The sequence below is a fragment of the Electrophorus electricus genome, chromosome 4, assembly GCF_013358815.1.
Source record: "Electrophorus electricus isolate fEleEle1 chromosome 4, fEleEle1.pri, whole genome shotgun sequence".
NCBI classification, from domain to species: domain Eukaryota; kingdom Metazoa; phylum Chordata; class Actinopteri; order Gymnotiformes; family Gymnotidae; genus Electrophorus; species Electrophorus electricus.
The window spans coordinates 7,273,969-7,283,976 of NC_049538.1; positions in this window are offsets into that span (position 1 = coordinate 7,273,969).

Genomic DNA, 10,008 nt, shown 5'->3' on the forward strand with positions numbered 1-10,008 from the left:
GTGTAAACAAGTGCGTTGCTTTGCCTCAAATAGTATTTCAGGGCTCTTGAGTCCAGCTGTTTCAACTCTCTGTTTTGTCATTCAAAATATTTATCATATTGTGAACCTGTCTTATACATGTTATAAATTAATAACTTTATAAGCAATCTAACATTCTGTGTACATACTGAGTATTACGTGACTCGTTGAGCAACACATAATAATCCTAGGTAGCTAATTTGCTGTTTGCCTAGCTATAGGTAATGTTAATTACTTATTCTGTTATGCTGTCTCCCATAATGTGGTACCGGTAATGTTAGATAAATTCATCATTCATAATCTATAGCTTTTCAGATCTCTTTGGCTAAATAGCAAGGCTCAGTTCCCAGCTGCTAGCCCCAAAGTAACCCAGCTCATCACATGGCTCTGAAGAAGCCGTCACACGCTGAGGTAAGTTAGTGAGCTAAGTGGGACGTACGTAGGCAGGGATGGGCTCACGGAGAATTCGATACTTCTTCACTGCCTCACTTTCTAACTGCTAGCGCAACCTTTTTACCTATTGGCCCCTTAAACAGTAACCCAATGAAAAAGCAGTACAAAAAGCAGCACGATCATGAAATGTAACACACACACATATGAGACAGATTAGAGATGTAGAAACAGTCGCGTAGGGGTCGTTTCAACTGGAGAGGGTGGCACTGTTCATACCACCCAACATAACACATTACTATATGAGCAGTGTGACTGGGAATTATTCATTATCCGGGGGGGACACGACAAGACATAAATATAATGTTAGTATTGTATTAATAAGCCCACAGGAGTCTGCTAGACCTACAAAACGAACAATGTACTTTGCTATGGCTAACAAACTGAACTACAGAACATGTCTTTCGTTTTTAATCCAGGGATTGGCTATGTCACATTATTACAGAGAGTACGCTCAGTTTACCTCGCTTTTAAATGTTTGGAAAAGCGGGTCCAGTATGCCATAAAGGAACACATACTACAAAACCCGTGCGTCAGACATGCAGGAGCACCAGCACACACACTAATGAGAATCAACCCAAAGTGCTTTATTTACACAGTGCACTAATCCCGTCTAGACACAACTTTTTTGAAATCTGTAAGAGTCTTTAAAAGTCTCTCTTATAGCGCTTGCTCAGTGGCCGGAAGGCCAACGTCCTCTCTCTTGTGCCCCGGCGGGAACCGGGCGCTTATGCTACGGGTTCGTGATGGGGGGGGGGGGGTTATCACCAGCAACTCTACCTTCCTCTCTCCACACTACCCAGCCATAACTGTTTAAATATAACACGGTTTAAAAATATTGATAATTTTGGCCAAATCTAACATCTAGGAGAAAATGAAATCACAAGGATGCTGTGAACAGAAATTATTGGGGGAGACATTTTACCCCCCTTCAAACTTGAAGGGTACATGCCCCATCCAAAACTACGCTTACGTGTAGAAATAGTTAGAATCACAGTGAAGTACACAAGGTGCCCAGAGAAACAGAATGTTTCGGACAGAGGTCCTTTGTCACCTGTGCAAGCAAAGTGCTTCTGAAGTTGTAGGAGAGGCTAGAACTTCAGAAGCACTTCGCTTGCACAACTGATGAAGGGCGACTGTACCAAACGTCCTGTTTCTCTGCATCTGTTCTACAGTACACTGCAGTCACTTTCCGCAATCTTCATTGGACTCCCTGGAATTTTCTTGCAGCATATCACAAATCCTTTTTCTTCACTCAGTAGGAGCATGTTCAGTTGCGTCCTTGGACATGCCTGCCCATGGATTGCACAGCTGAGACCCAAACCCGAACCCTGCAGGTGCTGTATAGCACAGAGTGTGCGGTGGAGCACTCTACTAACACACATGCGATCCCATCAGTGTTTCCATGTTTAATGTACTGTACTTGGTTCAGGCAGCTCTTCATGTTAGAATAAGCGCCCCACAGGTGTTAGGCATTAAACGCATACGCTTGTGTTTTCTCATAAACGTGTCTCATGTGCTTTGTGCATTATCAGAAAGACACTGAATGTTTAGCCACCAAGAATGACAAGCGCTGGTAAGTTTAATTAACATCCTGTCACATTATCTCCTCATAGTGAACCACATGTCTCATGCCTTTAAAAAACTACAAAAAATAAATCTGCTTCAAGGGTTCTCAGTTTATACATGATAAAATATATCAAAGGATAATTTCTTCTGACTTGTCCATTATGCACTTAGGATGTAGGGAAAAAGCACACAATATTCACATATCAGCACACACACGGGCCTCTCTCTCTCTCTCTCTCTCTCTCTCTCTCTCTCTCTCTCTCTCTCTCTCTCTCTCTCTCTCTCTCTTTGTCTCTTAGCTCTCGAACACGCACAAATGCACACCCCTCTGACTCGCATTATCTTGCAAGCTCCTGCGTTTCAACTGCGCTGTAACTTAAGAAGGAATCACCACCCACTTCTTCATCGCGCTCTTAACTCGTCAAGGTGCTGCGAAGCCTCCAGTTCTCTCCGCGAAATAAAGAAAAACGCACTGCGTGCTGCTCAACGTGTGTTTATCGAAACACGCCGCCATCTCCTCTCGATGTCTAATTAACGGGGCAGATTCTCACAACAATAAATGAATATGCAGATGAGTAGTGCGCCTGGCGCTAATTTCGTCAAGCGGTGATAACGAGGGCGAGTTAATCTCCTCTCTTTTAACCCTGATTTTCTTGATCCACCATAACAAACAAACAGAAATAATAATCCTATTATTGTCTTAATAGCACGTTTTGTTCTGCGAAGTGTTTTAAGAAGGATATGTGAAGTAATACTGACTGTATTGTAGCAAAAAAAAACCAACAACTCTAAATCAATTTTCATCCATTATTGCTATCTTTCGTTTTTATTCTCTGCACTATTTGTGTTTCCTTGATTTATCTTCTTTCGGTGTTTTTGGTTGCTCTTTCTGTCTTTGTCAGAGTATTCTTTTTATTTTAATGTGTGCAAATGGTTTACTGAGATATTTGAACAATGATAAAAAAAACAATAAGTGCTGCAGCTGGTATTCATATTAAGAGGTTTACAAAGCTGTCACACAACTATCGGTTACCACTGCACCCTGCATTCTGGCACATGTACTTGTAAATTCTAATGCCTCAGATCAATAAAAAAAAATCTTCATAAGGACTTGCTTGTGTGTTTGCACATACATAAATTTACACCTGCAAATAGATGGCTTAAAACATATGCTCATGTGTATGTGTTTTTGCATTATGTATAAAGGTTAGTAGCAGAAGGCATATTAAAATGAAAACCCTTTAATATGACTATGTGCTGCAGAGATATCGCTTCCCTTCAACTCTCTCTCTGTCTCTCTCTCTCTCTCTCTTTCTCATACACACACACACACACACACACACACACACACACACACACACACACACACACACTCGCGTTCTCTCTCTCTCTCTCTCTCTCTCTCTCTCTCTCTCACACACACACACACACTCGCGTTCTCTCTCTCTCTCTCTCTCTCTCTCTCTCTCTCACACACACACACACACACACACACACTCGCGTTCTCTCTCTCTCTCTCTCTCTCTCTCTCTCTCTCTCTCTCTCACACACACACACTCTCTCTCTCTCTCTCTCTCTCTCTCTCTCTCTCTCTCTCTCTCACACACACACACACACACACACACACACACACTCAATCGGAGTGCAGCGAGCGTAACACGTGACGAGTGGCAGCGTGACAGCGATGCAGGTGTAAGAGAGGACTGGCGTTTTCAAGGGCACAGCGAGCCCAGGGAGAGGCGCCAGGGCGGCCGGAGACTGGCATAGCGGCCCGCGGCGCCGAGCTGGGTGGACAGCGCGCCGGTACTTCCTCTCGGCGCAGGGGGAAGGACGCTGGCGCAAGCGCAGCACCCGGTTTATTTATAGAGCACAGCGGAGAGGGGCAGAGCAAGAGAGTGAAAGCGCTGCCAGGACAGAAGCTGTACGGCGTTACTGTGACATATGGACCGATCTGTTTCTGAGCGTGCATGCGTGAGGCCGTTCTCCCGCTACCCGTCGGGAAGCCCACGCACCGACACGGGCTTTTAGGGGGCGAGTGATCACTCGCGTGACTCCAGCGCTGTAGTGCGCATTGAAAATGAAGTGGACGACATATCCAAGATAGAATCTTGTTCAGTTCGTAAATACGCAGCTCACAAATATCTAAGGTGAAATATGGACATACAAATGCAGGAAAAAAAACTTAAATAGTAATTCAAACTAAGAAAGAGCAATACGCAAAAAAAGGTTACTTCTATGGCTTTGATGCTCTTCAAAGAGTCACAGCTATTGTGAATCTGCATGATCAAGGTTTGGGGTGTTTATTTGAGGTTGGGGAGTGTGCGTATGTAGGTCAGAGGGAGGGCCTGTATGTCACATATAAGGGGTTGGGGGTTTCAGACTCCAGCCTAAAGGCATATCTCATATCAGTTTCCACTGTAATAATGGCTTCTAATTACCATAATAGCCCAACTTATCTGATGCATTTAATTATGAGTCTGGTACCCACTTAAAGGGGGCGCACAACTTCAGCGATAGCTTTCACATTTAATGTTCTTCAGACACAAACAGTTCACAACAGAAGCACACAGAAGTGTGTGAGACTTACCGGGGAGAAACAAGATTATGATTTTATTTTATTTTTTATGTATGTATGGTCAGTGAACTTGTGATCACATGAGTCATTACATTTTCACTAAGATCAGGTATTAAGTACTGGGGTACCAAGTATGACTGGTTCAGTGGGTAAACAGAAAGTATAGAGGCAGTGGATCCCGTTTTGCTGGTTTATTAGGGGTAGGTCTTCAGTGTGACAGCTCCTAGCTCTACAAGAGCCCAGAGGATTGAATTTGCTTATAGATGCTTCTCCTCTCCACACCATGATCCTGAGTGTACATTCAACATCAGCGTGCAGAGGCACAGAACTAGAATGAACGTACTTGTGGACGGAGCTGAAATGTGGGAAGAATGAATACATGTCTTACAGCATGTCTAACAGTGATTCTTCCTTTAACGATAATCAAGACGATAATACCGTCACGTATCCGTGACGCTTCACGAGATTATGCACAGTGTTTGTTTAGCAAAGTATTAGCTTTCCAACAGCCCATTCTCTCACTGACACACAAACTGTTACATTTCATTTAAGCCCAGGGGTGCTCTGAATGGCATGCACTTCCTTCTGCCTTCAGCTGCTCCGCAGAGTGATTGAAAGCCCCCCCCCAACCCCCCACCCTTTGATATCACTCCCTAATCTTCTCCATTAACGAGCATCTCTTTATTGTTAGACTCCCTTCTCAGACATCAGATTTAGGCTAAGCCGATTGCGATCGCGGAAGTGGTGGGGCTAATTTGCTGGCGTATTAGGACGTGGCGGGATGCGGAAGATGATGGGGGCCCCAGGCTGGACTGGGTGAGTGGACCTCCTCGACACAAACTTTCCCCCTGCTGGCAGGGCTGCCGATTGACACAGCCACGTGGACGGGGAGAAGGCCGGGCCCTCGGTGAACCGGCCGAGCGGTTATCTGTGCGGCCACACTGTAGCTCCTTCACGCAACCTGAATGTTTACAGTACAACAGCCATGCTAGTGTCTCTTTGTTTTATTTATTTATTTTTGTACTGGTATTGCTCTGAATTTAGTAATCGCTAGTCTCTCCTTAAGTCCGCCCTAGGACAGTGTCACTATTCTGGGAGGGCGAGGGGGATCTCACACCTCCTCTGACATGCGTACTGCCGGATGCCCCCCCCCCCACACACACACACACACACTCCCCCCAACTCCTAGATATGCCGTTATGTCAAGCAGCATCCTTTGCTTAGAGAATGCTAAAAAGGTGTGTTGCTGGATGCTGTCCCTCCCCTCCCCACGGGAACGCAGCCCGCAGCGCTCTGCTCGGCATGCTGGGAGCACGGCGTGCTTCACCCCTACCCGGTAACCGCGCTTTTTGTTGCTGTCGGCGAGGGAAAAAAAACCAACAAGAAATCTGCATTTTTTTTATAGTTTGGGTTACATATCTATCGTTGTCCTTGATGTGTCTGTGTGGGGTTGTTTATCCTCCTTCCCTCATCCCATGAAAACCGCCGCAGCTCTGCAAATGCAGCGTTTTTCCAGGTGAGCTGCTCGGGAGGTTTCACTGCGAGGTTTTGACCTTGCAAGCCTCGATAAAGCAACATGCAAAAGCAAAAATCACCCAGCCTGGGCTCGAACGGGTGAGAGCAATGGCTCGGTTTATTGGTTTGGGCTGATCTTGTGCAGAGTTGATCACGTGCACATTTACGAATCCTAATCCATAGTAAGTGAACAATGTTGAGACAAAATCTTATGCTAGTCACCTTTAACTGTGAGCATGTCAGTTGCTGGGCTGGGAGCTATGTAATCACAAGACCTTTTCTGCTGCCAAACCCTCACTGAAAATTCATTGCTTTATCATTTAAATGTAGTTCCAAACAGAGGTTTGTCTCCTCGTGTGTGTCTGGCATGTTGTCTCATTAAACGTTTGTTGACCATCCAGTTTGAGCCAAAGATCAGGAGGCCAGCGGCTAGCAATGCTGTTATACCCAGAAAATGTCTGACAGACGTCTTGGGAATGTTCTAACTGAGAGGGAAGGAGTTTGCCTACTGACACTGCTGGGTAGCTGTGATATATGAAAATAGCTAAAAAATATTGTGCTATTGTATATTAACTAGAGGTGAGAAAATGGGCAACAACCAGTATACAGTATGCCATATATGCTCTGATGCAGATGTCTGATAATATTCTATCCATCACATATCCCCCCTCTCCCTCTCTCTCTCTCTCTCTCTCTCTCTCTCTCTCTCTCTCTCCCTCTCTCTCATCTTGTTCAGGATTAGATGATTCTACGTATCCTCCAGACAGAGAGAGACAGAATAACATATGAAAATTACAATACATCAACTAGGAGTTATTACGGGATCCGCTCCCTTCCTCGTCTCACTTCAAAGTCTCGGCAATTTTCTGATCCATGTGACATTCACCCTCCTCCAGGGTCAAACAACATCTTGCAGCCTTCACAAAATGATTAAATATTTTAAACAGCTCGTGCCCGCACCTCCGCGGCCTCTGGAGACTGATGCTGTTATCGTTTTTGTCAAAGCCACTTTCCATCTGCATTTGTCATTCCTGCTTCGCGTTTATGAGTTATCAATCGCCGCGTCAGAATGCAAAATAACTGATGCTCTTTGGGGGCGGTATTGGATGCACTATTGTGGGCTTTTAATCAATGTGTATTTCTTTCACAGTTCCCTCATTCGCCGCACTCTCATATAAATCTGTAGAGTCCCGGGCGCCTTGTAATGTATTTGCACAGATGACGCTCTGACGGTAGCAGTAGTTATATTATCAAACATTACACCTCGGGGCTAACAGAGTATCAGGGGCCTTCGCACATAGGCAACGCTGGGAATTACAGACAGGAGGAAATGACTGCTGCGCGAGCACAAGAAAGGATCGGCCCTGCTGTGTATAAATCGACCGCGGCGAAAGCTAATCGCTCTCACTCAGAGATGCGGCATATACTCCGTTTTTAGATTTGTCTTGCCCGGGAGAAGAACCCAGGCCATGCGAGACTTTTATCAGTGGTAACAAGATTGTTAATGCATCTGGATGTGCCGTACGTCCTCCATCTTGGTTCTGGCTTTGACAGTTGCATGAGGGAATGGCTGAAAAGGCACAGCTCAACTGGAAACCTCTGGGCTCTTGTCAAAGGTGGGGCATTAGTATATGCAGACATGCTCAATTGCAGCAGACGCAGAGGGTGCGGGTGTTCAGCCATCAGATATCTGTCCATGAAAGGCACAGAGACATAAAGGGTGAAAGCAAATTTTCATTCCTTTCAATTGTTTCATTACATCTATTCCAGTGTGAGTCTGGAACCCAAAATACGCTCAATTCAGTTTTTGACTCTTAAGCTTCCAAAAAACAGATTAGTGTCACTCACTGAACACTAGTACATGTAGATGCCCTCTGGAAAACACCTGCACACACAAACACAGATACATTTTTTTCTCCACATTACAAAGGAAATGAGTTTGGCTGATTGCAGAAAGTGATTTGCTGATGCCTTTTAATTGTGCTGTAGAGAAGGCAGGCTGTGTGCAGAATGATCCGGAGCACAACCCCGCCTCTAACCCCGCCTCCAACCCCGCCTCCAACCCTGCCCCTGCGCCAGCAATTCATCCACAATCGCCATCTCTCTCTGAAGAGGTTACAATGTAAGAGCGTCACGGCCAGCCTCATCAAGCCATTAGGACTGGACATTTTTGTAGAAATAAACACACACACACACACACACACACACACACACAAATCTTTAGACTGAAGTCATAAATTACAGACTCATGACCAGTACACAGAAAATGAACCACTTAACTGACACAGCTGGGCTGGTGTGCCCCCCAAACCTGGCCTACAGCCATTACGGAGACAAGCCCCGGACGCTCCATCTCTGCTCCCTTTCTCCGACAGCTTCACTAAATTAGCACGACACTCATTTTTTAAAAACCCTCTGAACCTTCTGGCAACACTTTTCGATCAATTAAGAGGCAAAGCATTAATTTCGCACACCGTAACCGTTGTCTGCTAGTGCCCTTCGCTCGCGATTGATCCCACGAGTGCCCCCTTTAACCCCAGAGTGATGGTAATAGCGGAAGGAGATGAGAGCATTAGGAGGCCTTCCTCCTCCGGCTTACTAAAACCAAGGAAGAGTTGGGGGTGGGGTGTAAGAATGGGTGGGGCGTGGTTGGAGGGACACCCACTCACACACCCCTTCGGTGTCAGCCCCCTTCTCTAGCCTTTCCTCTGAGGCAATTTAAGTAGAAATTAGAGCTGGCAGAGCCCTGGAGAACCGCCCTGACAGCCGCCCGACGCTGAATAAATCACGAACCCGTCCTTTCTTTGTGAGGGATGCTGGGTGGCTCAGGCTGACATGATGGCTTTTACATTTTAGAGGGAAAAAGGTTTACCTGATACTCCTTTTCTCAGATGCGTCCTGTCACAGCGCGATCCCTCTTAAATGAGCGTTTTAAATCAAGGTTCGGTCACAAGAGGCTCAGGAAGCCGACCTGTTTAAAGCTTTCACAGATGAAAATGGGACACTGTCTCAAGTATAGACTGAGAGGCTACACGGTAGAACTTTAGACTGCTCACACATTTCGTTTTGAGAGTTATTTCAGTGCTTCCTGACCATAATATGACAATCAAATAAGTGTCCTTTTAATCTCATCAAATGGATATACAAAGAAATCTGCCAAAAATTCAGTCTTCTCAGGGTGTAGCTTTCTTTTTGAGTGTAGAACTGTTTTATTCTGCTCTCTCTCTCTCTCTCTCTCTCTCTCTCTCTCTCTTTCTCGTTCTCTTATTTTCTCTCTAATCTAACAGAGACTCCTTTTGTTAATTAGTTTGTGTGCTTGGCCAGTGCAGGAGCCGATCAGATTATTGTCCCAGACGGACTCAATTAGCGCAAGATGGAGTACTGACTTCTGTCGCTTCATCAGGTGTAAACCAATAAGCACCAAGGCAGAATCCGTACAGCCCAGTGACAGGACACCTCCAGCCAAGCTGAGGCCCCATGTCTTCCCTCCATCACAACAGCTAATGTAATGCTGCAGTGGATACAAATGCGCAGAGCACGCCACACATTAGGGCCATCGGCCTAATGCGTATGGTTAAAAGTCTGAGATATAAAAGAGCAGTGGAGCCCAGCAATTTAGTGCATGGGGTGTGACCATGCCGCCGTCAGTGAGCTAGCTGACAAGTGTGTACTGTTGCACACAAATATGTGTAGCCTCAAATGTCAGTTCCTGGGCACAAGAAGACTGACATCCCTAGTATTTTATGTGTGGTGCTCACAATTCAGGATAGCCATTGTTCTTTTAGGAACTGACTCTGGCCTCTAATTCATAATGGCATAAAATTAATTACTGCCATAAAAATGCAGCAAAGTAATATTGCTCAGTTTACAAAAAACAAACA